This window comes from Ictalurus furcatus, chromosome 23, assembly GCF_023375685.1.
Source record: "Ictalurus furcatus strain D&B chromosome 23, Billie_1.0, whole genome shotgun sequence".
Classification (NCBI taxonomy): domain Eukaryota; kingdom Metazoa; phylum Chordata; class Actinopteri; order Siluriformes; family Ictaluridae; genus Ictalurus; species Ictalurus furcatus.
In genome coordinates, this window is record NC_071277.1 from 13,861,365 (window position 1) to 13,875,318 (window position 13,954).

Below are 13,954 nucleotides of genomic sequence, written 5' to 3' on the forward strand. Positions count from 1 at the left end.
TGTCCACTAATCGTAGGGTTGGTGGTTCGATTCCCGGCCCACATGACTCCACATGCCAAAGTGTCTTTGGGCAAGGCACTGAACCCCAAGTTGCTCCCGATGGCAGGTTAGCGCCTTGCGTGGCAGCTCTGCTACCATTGGTGTGTGAGTGTGTGTGTGAATGGGTGAATGAGACACAGTGTAAAACACTTTGGAACCGCTAAGGTTAAAAAAAAAGGCGCTATATAAGTGCAGATCATTTACCATTAGCATTGGGCGGGGCACGGTGGCTTAGTGGTTAGCACATTTGCCTTGCACCTCCTGGGTTGGGGCACACTTGCTGAAGTTGGGGAAAACAATCAACTTCAGGTTAACATTACACCACCCCATTATTGATTCTTTTCTTATAACAGCACATTCCCTCCTGTTTCATTTATTCTTTATTTGAGCCATTTCCTGTTGTTCCTTAATCCTTCTTTAAGTCTCAACTGGATATCTTGATTTTATACAGAAAATGAGCTGTTTATGCTATTTGTGCCATTATTGTGTTCCAGAATGAATGCCAAAGCAGTTTTGTTGGCCTTCAAGCCCTTTTCTGTCACCTCATTTCATAGTTTTTGGCTTTAACCACTAAACTCAAACACATTTCTGAGTCACATAACAGTGTGACTGTAATTCTGAGGGAACTGCATCTACAAGTCAATTCAACTGACATGGAATCAGAGGACTGTGTAATCTGCCAACTATTACTTACTAATTATTACAGACAAACCCCAAACCCTCAAATGCCACACTAGCAACCCATTTCCAGCTTAACTGCTAGTAGCTAGTGTTATTACTATTATTTCTAATAATCAGTAGCATATCAACCATATCAGTCAAATCTGAAGAGATCCAATAGAAACAACAATGTACTGTTGTGTATTGAATCGGAAGTGTTTTAAATCTGTTAGCTTCCTAGCTTTCCATTTAGCAGGTTAGAGAAAAGAAGCAAGGAGAGACATTGCTTTTGAAAGTAGTTTTTTCACTTATTCCAATTCCAAAATTAGCTATGACCCCTGACCTTTGCATTTGCATATGTCTGTTTCCTGTCTGGGTGAATGTCTCAAGGCAAGAAAAAAAAAAGATAGAAAGTCAGTGTGTAGGTGTGTCTGAGAAACGCCACCCTAACACCACCTCACAGTGTGTGTGGGTGTGTGGGTGTGGGTGTGTGTGTGTGTGTACATTTTTGGTTTCATGTACCCTTATTTGGATATATTACAGAGCTGTTTGCCATCTGACCATATTCATGTGATCAGTGCTGACATACCTGGGCAAAAGGGAAGTGGAGTTAGGTCATGAGTCTCTAGTGACACAAACACACACCTACATGTTTTCGGTCTCTGGACTGAAAAGAACTGAAATAGCTACCACTCACATGCACATACGCAGACACACATGGACACACACAGACAGACACAAAGACATAAACAATTTGCAGGTTTGGATTGGACGCCAGTCCAACTTGGTAATTATGTGAAAGGAAATTCTTCACCTATTAATAAAAAAACCCTGCTCTATAATAGTGCGTAAATATGTCTGATGTTAACATGAGGTTAAATGGAGAAAGTGAGGTGAATAGGGAACGCTTCGGTTCCTCAAACTGGAATAAACTTAGCACAGAATAATGACCATAAGGAAACACATCCTCTCTCTCCCCCTCTCTCTCTCTCTGACGTTCTATGCCTCTCTTTCCTTTTTTTTTCCACGATTCCATGCATCACGAACGCTTCTGTCATCCTCTTATTGTCTGTCTATGAGTTTGTAAAAAAAAATGATGGAAAGATGTTTGCTGCAATGGTGCAGTTTGTGGGTGGATCGGATGGCAGCTGGTGACTCCACTGTACTTTTCATACAATGTGTGAGTGTGTGCGTATGACTGTGTGTGTGTGTGTGTGTGTATGTGTGTGTGTGTGAGGGGGTGGGTTACGCACAATGGAAAGTGAACTGTGTCCACGTGACGTTCGTGGTGTTTCCAACTTTCACAAACCGAGGAACTGGAACCAACGATGACGATATCTAACGACATCCTCATCTCTCTCTCTCTTTCTCTGTCTGTCTCTCTCTCTCGCTCTCTCTCGGTCACATGACAGGATGATGACAGGCTTTGTCTGGGCGGAGACTGTGTTGCTTTTTATGAATGAACCTCGTCGCTTACTCTGATTGAGATATTTCTGGGTGCATGCATGTGTGTGTGTTCAACCACAGCAGTTTCCTTCTCTTTTTTCCTGTGCTGATTCACCCTTCTGAATATAAAGCTTGCCATGTGTTGAGTTTAACACTTTCCCAGTGTTGGGAATGCTACTCTAAAAAAAAAAAGGAATCCACTACATATTGCTGATTACTGCATGTAATAAGTAATCAGATTACTAATGACGTTACTTTCAAGTTACTTTCAAAACCTATCAAACCTACAAAATTACACTACAAATTGAAACTCATAGCTCTTTCAGTAATTTTAGCGTGCGTCAATGTATAACGTGATCAGAAAAATTTCGGATTTCAATAACTTCATAACACTTGCCTTGGGTGTTGTTACTGTTTGTAGGACTACAGACTGATCAAATATAAAACTTTTCTAACTAGGCTAGTTTGGTGTCGCTAGCCAAGGGGAGGCACGGCTACGCTATCACTGTATGGGTTTAGCTGCTACAGTGCCATGCAAAGTCCATTATCTTTCCTTATGCTCTGCTTGTATCATGTTCACGTAAACTGGAACTCATATATACATTTACACACCTTGTTTCCTGCTTAACCTCAGAGGATGTCACTGTTTCAGTTTCAACCCATATTCTGGTTTTAAAAAAATGATCTGCGTATATCCATTTTCACACTGACTGTGTGAGCTAGCGTTTGGCAGAAGTGAGACTGTCAGCCAATAAGACACGAGTGTTTCCACGTATTTCCCTGTAAACCAGTCCTGTAAAAGGCGGTCTTCTTTTACTGACGTTCAGTTACGTAGTGACAAACCGCACCAAGTGGAGAATTATTCGGGGCTAAAGAAAAAATCTTCATGGCTACAACCCCCTGTGCCCAGGCCAGGTTACGCCCCTGGCAGCCAGGCAAAACGTGATTTATTTTAAAAATGCGTTTTACTTAATATTGATTTCTTAACAATAGATTAGTAATGCACGTAACGTAATCAAATGACCTACATTTAAAATGTAATGCGTTACCAGAAAAAGTCATTCGATTACAGTAACGCTTTTCCCAACTCTGCTCTTTCCTTACCACAGCAGATGTAAAGAGGCCAGAGTGAGTGTACACAGAGACATAAAGACACATGTAACACCCCCCCCAACACATACATACACACACACACACACACACACACACACACACACACACAGTCTGAAGCTTCATTTGCAGAGTTTGTCTGTATGTTCACTCAGCGTGTCTATCTGTGTGTTGATAAAGCAGCATCCTGTTTCCAGTGGGGGCTTGTGTAACAGCTAACACAGTCCCCCATGACGACTGTGTCTGATTGTGTAAGGGGATGTCTTTGTACCTCTAGGAGAAAATGAGAAAACTACAGAGAGATCTCCATCTACTTGGTATTGAACTCTGCCTTTGAGTGAAAGATAAACTTAATCTCCCCCCCTCATGACCATTGAGCCTGGCCGTGTGTGTGTCTGTGTGTGTGTGTGTGTGTGTGTGTGTGTGTGTGTGTACATGTTTTGATCTTGCTGGGGACTTGTTTTTTTTAAAATGCAGCCTATATGTAAAATTCTTAAAATGTGTGTGTGTGTGTGTGTGTGTGTGTGTGTGTGTGTGTGTGTGTGTGAGTGTGTGTGTGTGTGTGTGTGTGTGTGTGTGTGTGTGTGTGTGTGTGTGTGTGTGAGAGAGAGATAGAAATGAAAAATGAGAAATGAAGTGGGAAAGGTTGAGTGCCTACTGTCTGCATCTGTCAGTATCAGTTTGTCTTTTTAGTTTGATGTATGTGGGATCTACTCACTCAGGTATGCAGTTATGTCGATATGTGTGCGTATGTGTGTGCGGTTATAATGTGAGGCCTATGGACTAGTCTAGTCTTCATAAATTAATTTTAACAATTTCTCCCTAAAAAAAAAAGAATTAAACCCAAATTCATTATAACGATAACATACTGAATATACTGAAAAAAAAGGGTTACTTTTTTAAAAAGTAAAAGAGGTTACTTCAAGGGTTCTTTGGATAGTTCATGTTCTTAGCATAAAGGTGTTCTACTTAGAACCCTCTCTGAATGGGATACCGTCTGCTGTAAGGACAAACTAAAGAAGCCTTTAGGGTTCTAGATTCCACATACAGTAAGTGTTTATTTCATTCTGATCTTAAACCAGACGAACGTAAGGAATGAGTAAACCCCACCCCACAATTGACTTCGCTCAGATCCTTACGCTTGCCCATTTTTCCTGCTTCCAACACATCAACTTTGAGAACTGACTGTTCACTCACTGCCTAATAGATCCCACCCCTGGACAGCTGCTATTGTAATGTTGTTCACTTCATCTCTAAGTGTTTATTCATTATTGTTATGGCTGGTCGATGTACTTTATATCAGTCATGAAATATTTTTTGAGGAGGTATGAAACAGGGAAACAAAACAACATCATGTTCACTATACACCCGCCAGCCATTTTACTAAGAACAATGTACTAATACTTGCTTGGACCCATCTATGTTCTCAGATCAGCCTCAGGTCTCCATGGTATAGATTCCACAAGGTGTTAGAAACATTCCTTTGAGATTCGGGTCCACATGATTGCATCACATAATTGCTGCAGATTTGTCAACTGCACGTTGATGCTGTGAATCTTCCACATCCCAAAGGGGTGCTCTATTGGATTTAGATCTGGTGACTGGAGAGACCACTGAGGTGTGCTGAACTTTTGGACTTTTTGAAGTGTGGGCATAAAGGGATGCACGTGTTCAGCAACAATACTCAGATAGGCTTTGGCTTTCAAACATTGGTGTTTGAATGTGCAAATGCAAACTTTCACACACCATTACACCACCACCACCAGTTGGGTCCAGATTCATGCAGAATCTATCACCGTTCAATTCTGGCCCTACCATCTGCATGTTGCAGCAGAAATTCATCATCTCATCTGATGATGAGATTCATCAGACCAGCTGAAGTTTTTCCAGTCTTCAACTGTCCAGTTTCGGTGAACCTATACCCACTGCAGCTTTAGATTCCTGTTCTTGGCTGACAGAAATGAAAGCTGATGGGTTCTTCTGCTGTTGCAGTTCATCAGGATTCAACATGTTGTGTGTTCTGACATGCTTTTCTGTTCACCACAGTAGTAAAGAGTGGTTATTTAAGTACACACAGCCTGAAAATCCCAGTAGATCTGCTGGGAATACATCTGCAGTCCATCACAGGACATCATGCACACACAGTCACACACTTATTCATACCTAAGGGGTAATTTAGAGTCACCAGTCTATTATACGTTTTTGGGAGGTGAGAGGAAATCAGAAAACCCAGAGGAATCCCACACAGACTGTCATGTCATGGCAAACTCACGATTTCATTTCCCAGAATGCACCGCAAACTATAAACATTTCCAATGACAATAAATACCTACATCACCTTCTCCTGAGGACTAATCAGAGACACCTGTTCCCAATTATACTCACAATCACACCACACATAAAAGAGACTCATACACAATGTCCTTGCGAAGTAATACGCTCAGTTGATCTTTTCTCCGTCATGTACCAAGCCTTAATCTAGTGTTTGTTAGCCTAGTTTTTGACTTTTTTACTCCTTTGATGTTGATTTCTGCCTTACCTGCTCGAGCCTGTTTGCCTGACCACTGCCTCTCTTTGTTTATGTCTTTTGTCTTGCCCTCTGGATATTATAATCTTCATTAAAGCTCTTAACTGCAATTGCATCCGTCCTATCCTCCGTTACGTGACACAGACGCAGGGGAGTACATGCAAAACTCTGCACAGAAGTATTGGCACAAGTCTCGCAGAGATATTACAGTTAACCAAAGCTAAAACGAAGCATTTTAAGCCATGAAATCGTTTAATATAACATGATATACTGAAATTGAATGCGAGACTAAAACTAAGCTATACATAGTGCCTCTGAAACTGACTGAAATAGAATAAAACAGTAACTTGTAGAAAATGGCAGCTGGCAGGAAGATGTGGGAATGTGTTTGATTTAAATATCTCATGCCTGCTGTCTAATAAACATTTTTAGTTCATTTTTACACGATGTGTAGGTTGTTCAGACATTACTCTTCAGAGATTAGACACAAAATTACATAGCCCAACTTCCATACTGGCTCCAAAACTAAAATGACTAAAATTCAAATCAAGACCAGATTCAAAACAAAACACAAAAATTACACTACAGTATAGTTAACACTGTTGATCTTGCTGCATACTCGGGGGGTTTCCAGATTCATAGATCCATCCATCCATCCATCCATCCATCCATCCATCTATCCATCCATCCATCCATGTTCTGTAATGCTTATTCTCCACAGGGTCACGAGGAGCCTGGAGACTACCCCAGCAGAGTCAGGGGACACCGTGCCAACCCATTGCAGGGCACACACTCCCACATCTATTCACACACTACAGGCGATTTCGGAAATGCCAATCATCCTACAACACATGTCCCCATGGACTGTAGGAGGACACCGGAGTACCCGGAGGAAACCCTTGAAGCACGGGGAGAACATGGAAACTCCACGCACACAGGGCGGAGCCAGGAATCGAACCATCAACCCCGGAGGTGCAAGAGAAACATGCTGACCATAAAGTAGTATAGTTTTTAGGGAAAAGTATAATGTTGGGAGAGATTAACATAAATAAAATATTGTTACGTAAAGTATAAAAATTGCTGCTGGTTGCTCATCAAGCCTTTGTGCTACACACATTATTTCTGTTTGTGGTATATTTCTTTGAAACTTGTCCATAAAAACTCGCAAGATCTTTCCAGAGCATGTAGAAAGGGGAAATAAATAGAATTTGAATCAGGCAAAAAATCTGCAAAACAAAATATGTTGATGAAATATGCTGACGGAGTTAATCAGCAGCAACCACACACCTAAAACTTACATCTTTACTCACTTCTTCTCTCTAAATATGGTCTTTTTGTATCTTGTTTTTAATATAATCACTTCTCTTATACCAGGCTTTTAAATACACCGATTTCTCTGTAAGACTCGGTTCCCGACTACTATGATTAGGATCTGTTTATGATTAGTTATCTAACATCTAATAACATTCTCAGTTTGAGGAAGATTCTATATGTAGAAACAGAAGCACATCTAATTATACAAGCAAGCTGGAAAGGTGGCAAAACGGATATGGCTATTAATATGCTTCTTATAAATAAAGAGGGACACAGCAGTTGTAAACAAGGCCCTGCTATTGCATAAATCACAGATCTGTAATTAGGTTGTTTCTCTAACACCCCTTGTGTATTAACAACACACACACAGAGACAGCAGCGTTTTGGGCAGCCGTGCGTAGGAGCCTGTTGCGTGTTTGGTGCGGAACACGGCTGTCGAGGGCCTGAGTTGTCATGGAGATGATGGTTTGATTCACCATAGCGACTAATGTCGGATAAGAGAACGGGAGAATTTAGAGATAAAGAGAAAAGCTGAAAAGCTGAAGGGTATATTCAACTTCAATACATGGGTTACACTGTATTCAAATTTGTCAGGAAAATACTGAGGTTCTGTCAGGAACATGAGAATTCAAGTCTAGTTTGTTTTCTTCTCAGATGATTTAAAAAAAAAAAGAGGCTAGAACACTAGAACACTTTTAACAAGACATCTTGAAAACACCTTGATAGTCTTTGTTGTTGGGGTTCATATGCTGAAGCGTCCATGGTTAAGGAACTGTGTATTACCCATAATACACTGCGAGCAAAAACGTTGGTGTAACATTCAAATGATGGTGAAATAAAATACAAGATTTTTAGTTAACTGATATCAGGATTAGCTGGGTGTGTTTATTATGTATGCCATTTCACAATAACCACTAATTAGCCACTTAGCTAATAGTCTATTTACACCACACCTTCATTAACATTGTAGATACAACAACACAACAATACAAAACTATAATAAAACTACAAAGTATTAATCACAGTACTTTGAAATGTATTGTGTGTGTATTTATGTGTGTTATGTATGTTCTTTTTTTGTGTTCTTGATTCTTTAGGTAGTTTGGAGTTCTTTGCTTCCTAAAGAGGTTTTCCTTAAAACTCTCTATCGGTTCCTCCAGACTAAACTAAAATAGGGTGCTAGACGGACCCTTTTTCCTAAAAGTGCAGGGTAACTCATTCATCTTTTTGCTAACCGCTGGTCAGGGTTGTGGTGGATCTGGAGTCTGTCTCTGGAACACTGGGCGTGAGATGGGAATACATCCTGAATGGGACGTCAGGGGCAATTTAGCATAGCCAGTCCACCTACTGGCATGTTTTTGGGAAGTGGGAGGAAACCAGAGAACCCAGAGGAAACCCACAGGGACATAGAGAGAAGATGAGAAACTCCACACAGAGAGTAATCCAAGCATAGGCTCGAACCTCGAACCGGAGACTATGAGGTGACAAGACTGTGGCACCCTAAGTACAGGAACTACTCTACAGAATAATTTGATCTATTTTATCTAACAAGAAGTATATTACTTGATTAGGAAAACTGTTAGACTATGCTGTAACGTGGATCGCTCTCAGGCTTCATTGGTTTATCAAAATGTTGTCGAAAAATTGGTCTTTGCATAGTTAATCATTCTTAACTTCCTAAAGAGTTTCTGGATGGAAACTGTTTTTCTAACAGTGTATTATATTGTTTATATGTACCTAGTACAGTGTTTGTTCTATATTGGGGACACAATTATCCATATGGTTATAGCATACACTCTTTTCTTCTGCCTGCTGCCAAAAACAAAGGCCGAGTTGGTTAAACTGGTAGGCCATCTTTGCCAGCATCCTTATTACTTGAAGTAACTGATCATTAAATGTTGAGATTTTCGAATAGATATAGCGGTGTAAAATTATTAATCTATGAACTGTTTCCATTCTATAAACACTTACCAGCTGGCAAACCTGTTCTACCAGTTTGACCAGCTCAGCTTGTTTTTTGGCAGCTGGGAGAGGAGCAGACCAAGCTGGATTGATCAGTTGGAGATTAGGGCAAATCTAGAACCACTATGGGTTCTTGGACCCTGGAAAGGTTCTATCAGGAAAGTTTCCCTATCAGAACCCTTTTAGGAGGCTTCGAACCTTTCACTTAACTAAACTATCCAAAGAATCCTTGACCAACCCTTTTTTTATTAGTTTAATGTTAGTTGGGTGCACGGTGGTGGCAGAAGCATTGCTGCCTCACCGCTCTAGAGTCCTGAGTTGAGTTACTATCAGGAGTTTTGCTTGTTCTCCACATGGGTTTCCACAGGGTTCTCCAGTTTCCTCCCACTGTCCAAAAACACTACATGTAGATTGTGTGTGTGTGTGTGTGTGTGTGTGTGTGTGTGTGTGTGTGTACAGTATGTTTGAGTGTGTGAGTGAGTGAGTGAATGAATGGTGCCCTGTGATGGACTGGGTCCCATCTGGGGTGAATTCTACCTCCTTGTGCCCAGTGTTGCCAGAATTTACTCCAGACCCTGACCAGAATAAAGTGGTTACCAAATATGAATGAATGTGTTTGTTCTTCACTACTTCACATTAATACTTCACGTTATATTGTTATATTGTCACATCCCTAGTAAACATTTCATCCATCCATTTTCCGTACCGTTTTTCCAACATAGGTTCACGGGGAGCCTGGAGCCAGTCCCAGGGGACTCGGAGCACAAGGCAAAGGACACCCAGGACGCAGGACATAATCACACACTACGGACAATTTGGAAATGCCAGTCAGCCTACAATGTATGTCTTTGGACTGGGGGAGGAAACCGGAGTACCCGGAGGAAACCCCTGAAGCACGAGGAGAACACGCAAACTCCGCGCACACAGGGTGGAGACAGGAATCGAACCCCCAACCACAGCGGTGCGAGGCAAACGGGCCAACAAATAAGCTTTGACAATGCATCTTGACATAACCAATGCCCAACTCAACCGGAAAGATGAAACCAAAATATCCATAAAGCATAAGCTCAATTTCTCAGTGCTGATCCTGGAGTTCCACAGCCTTACAGATTTTTGTCTAAAAAAAACACACACACACACACACACACACACACACACACACAGAGAGAGAGAGAGAGAGTTCAACCCAGTTTAGTCCTCTTACCTAGGTAATAACTTCAATCAGATATAGAGAAAACACCCAAATGTGCTTCCTTCACGTCTGACGTCACTGCATCAGCCACTGTTATTTTGGTTCCTTTTTCTGGTGATTTTCCTATATAGTTATACCTGTATTGTGTTGTTGTTGTTGTTGTTTTCTGTAGATCCTAAAAAGGAGTAGATGAAATAACAATGATGATGACGACACTAGCACATAAAGTGTCCAGCTGGTAACAGTGAACTTTGACCTGTATATGTGTGCTTATGAGTGAGCGAGAGCGAGGCCGTATGTATGTGTTTCTAGTAGCCCAGAGTAAGTTCTAGAGAGACGGATCCTCTAATACATTCCGCACATTTCCAACTGATGAAGCAGAAATTAAATAGAGAAGCCTCTCTCTCTCCCCCTCTCTCTTTTCCTCATGCTCACTCTCTCGTGCTCTCCAACCAAGATAAACAAAACCCCCGTTCATTTACTCTACTCGTAACAAACAGCAGATTCCTTATATATAACTGTTGAGTGCAGAAATAGTCAGAGCCCAGCTAACCCTTTACTGCCTGGTTTGGTTAGCCGTGCAGTGTGAAGCAGAGGCATAGCTGATGTCATGGTTTGATGATATAACTGAAAAATTCCACCCAGAACTTTTGAATGAAATACCATTGTGGTGGGTAAAGAAACTAACTGGTGATGTCATGGCCGATGTTTTAATAGCCGTGGGGATTTTTCATCAGCCGATTTGGATTAATAAATCAGATAACCCAGTGTTGTGTAGGCCTCACATAGCCCAAAGGCTCAACTACCTGATGGAGAAAAAGGCGGCCAAATATAGTGTCAGTGCTGGAGTGAGTGGTGGTGTTTGATCTGATTTGAATGGCACTGTGTGTCGTGGTGGACTGAAAGATAAGTGAGAGCGTACAGTGAGCGGAGCAGCCGATTTGAATATTCCACTCTAGCTGCAGGGCCTGGTTACTGGAAGTTCCAGAGTCTGTAAACACAGCCAAAAATGTAATAGATAGACTACCAGCTAGTGCCAGGTTTATTTTAAAATACCTGCTACACCATATGGCCGAACCTCCTAACACAGGGTTTCTCAAATTCTGTGGTCCTGGAGTACCTTTGAACACGACTGAAAATCACCTGTTGTTACTCAAAATGAATCTGAACATAATGACAATAATATGTATTGTTTTGAAAGTTTAGTGTTGGAAAAAATAAGTCTAAAAAAATAAATGGAAAAAAAGAACATTAGGTACAAAGCAGAACAACAAACCTACAGAGTTCTGGTCTTTCTTGTGTGTTCTTCAGTTCATTCTCCTCCAGACTGTCTTTGAGTGTATCTCCCCCTCTTTTTCCTTTTCCTTTTTTGCTCTCCCTTGAGGTCTTACAGATATTGATCTTTGATGTGTGTGTGTGTGTGTGTGTGTGTGTGTGTGTGTGTGTGGATGGAAAGGCAAGGGAAGTCTGCACAAGCAGGTTTCCAAGTCTTCTATTGGGTCATGGAAGTTCCTATATGAAGGAACCAAAGCCAGATCCACGGACACCATCTAGAAATTGTACATTCATTTACACTGGCTCATTCATGCAATTAACCAATCATGTAGCAGAAGTGTAATACATAAAATCGTGCGGCTACAGCTCAAGAGCTTCAGGTCATGTTCACGTCAGACATCAGAATTGGGAAAAATGTCACCTCTGTTCTGTGTGAAAATCCCAGAAGATTATCCATTTCTGAAATACTCAAACCAGATTGTCTGGCATCAACATCCATTCCACAGTCACTGAGATCAGATTTTTCCCCATTCTGTTGACCACACTTGACCTGTATTTACATGATTTTATGAATTACACTGCTGCCAAGTGATTGGCTGATAGTAAAATTGAATGAATGTGCAGGTGTACAGGTGTTCCTTATATGTTAATTGTAATATTTTAATAAAAAATGTTTTATATGAATGGAAAAGTTCAGGAATATGGGCTCCAATGAATATTATTGTACATATTTAAATAATTCTATTTAAATAGTTGTATATTATATTATATTATTTTATATAGTTATTTATATTCATTAAATGAACCTGTATTGAGGGGGTATGTGGATATATTCTGGGGTCCCAGGAAGCAAAAAACAAACAGGACGGCTGTGGCTCAGGTGGTAGAGCGGGTTGTCCACTAATCGTAGGGTTGTTGGTCCGATTCCCGGTGCACATGACTAGACATACCGAAGTGTCCTTGGGCAAGACACTGAACCCCAAGTTGCTCCCGATGGCAAGTTAGCACCTTATATGGCAGCTCTGCTACCATTGGTGTGCGAGTAAATGGGTGAATGAGACACAGTGTAAAGCGCTTTGGATAAAAGCGCTATATAAGTGCAGACCATTTACAAAATGTTTGAGAACTCCCTGGTGTACTTAACAAAAAAACACACAAAAAATCAAACACAACAAGAAGCGTGCACAAAAATATTTGAAAAACTATGAGGAAGGGGTGAGCAATGTGGCAAACATTTTATATCAGGATAATTCAGGATTTTGCTGAGGCGTTTACTAACAAAGAAAGCACAAAACATTGGAGCCCATCCATCTATCTACCCATTTTCTTTACTGCTTATACTACACAGGGTCACGGGGGAGCCTGGAGTCTATCCCAGGGAACTCAGGGCACAAGGCAGGGGATACCCTGGATGGAGTTCAAAGCATGTCTTTGGACTGGGGGAGGAAACAGGAGTACCCAGAGGAAACCCCTGAAGCACACAGGATGAAGGAAGGATTTCAACTCCAACCCTGGGGGATGCAAGGCAAGCATTATTTATAGGCATTATTTTTCCATCATCTGAAAAAAAATATGAAAGTAGCAGGAAAGATAAGGTAAAGTGACATTCAATCAGGTACAGTGAGTAATAGTGGAGTAATAATAGAATTAACATCTGATAATCTTGGTAAAAGTGCATTGTGAAACCTTCCATCATAAATGGAAGTATTGATCAACAATTTTTTTTGTGTGTGTTAGCCAAATGGCTCGTGTCCAAAAATAATCCAACAAATTGAGTCACATAGGTTTTTTTCAACCTCCAACACAATGCATGCCTGAGGTAAAGAGCATGTAAGTGTGTGTGTATGATGAGAGGCTGTTGAACAGTGCACTTGCTGGCTGCATTCAGCTGGTTAAATGGGCAGGGTCATTAGAGAGCCGTCCACTTTTCAAATACAATGGAAATCAGATAAGCAATGAGAGGTATAGAGGGAGAATAAGGGATAAAAATGGAGTGAGAGGAAAGCCGTGTTGTTTCTGTGTGTTGAGCAAAGGTGCTCAGGCACGATAGAGCTGCTCTCGAACTGCGCTCCAAAAAACACTGGAGCCTCGGCACTCACAAAAGCTCTGCTGTGATCTGCTTCCTGTTTGTGTACGTGTATATGTGTGTGTATGCCAATGCTTGTGCAATAGAGCAAAAAGGTGTAGAAGTGCATGGAAAATACAGCATGCTTTCAAAAACCTTCAAGTCTTTATACACACGTACTGATGAGAACATGGACTCAGGCTGTTCCACAAAATGTGAAATCCATCCTGCTGAGAATATAATTACAGAAAAGGCTTCAAATACGAGGCATTTTAACCCTCGTAATTTTGCGTAGGCATCCGAAAATGCCTAGGAGAGATGAAGAAAGGAGCGAAGGAGTGAGATATAGACTGGGCCTTTAAAT